Here is a 523-nt window from a genome sequence, read left to right as displayed (position 1 = left end):
CAGAGTGCCTGCCAAGCAACCTACACTGCAACTTTTGCTGCTGCTCTTCTTACCTGTATCTGCAACCATGAGGTACCTTTATTAATGTTAGGTTGAAACGTGCTGTATTGCAACCCAATTTCTATCACCCAAAGGTCGAAGCCCCTTGGTACCTGGCGGGTTGCTGGTTTAGAAACAAGCTGATAATAGAGCCATAGCAACAGTATTTGCAGAGTCAGAAAATAAAACACTGAGCAGCAGCAGAAGCTGGGTATAGATTACTTTATCTCTGTATTCAAGAGAGATAAAAAGCCCTCTTTGAGAACAACATCTATGCTCCGGAAACAGTAGATAGGATAAAGTTAAGCACAATCTAGTGAGCCATGAGACCTGTTGCTTGCTGACACTGATACCTCAGAGTTCATCTTGAAACAGAGCCACTAGCTATTGGTGCCATATTGGCAAAGGACAGTGCAACCACAGACGAGGAAGTTTAGCCAGTGAGGGGAGGGTGGGGGAGACAGAAAGAAGCACACAGACACCG

The sequence above is a fragment of the Strigops habroptila genome, chromosome 11 (genome assembly GCF_004027225.2).
Source record: "Strigops habroptila isolate Jane chromosome 11, bStrHab1.2.pri, whole genome shotgun sequence".
In the NCBI taxonomy this organism is placed as follows: Eukaryota; Metazoa; Chordata; class Aves; order Psittaciformes; family Psittacidae; genus Strigops; species Strigops habroptila.
Note: the sequence above shows the minus strand (reverse complement) of the source record.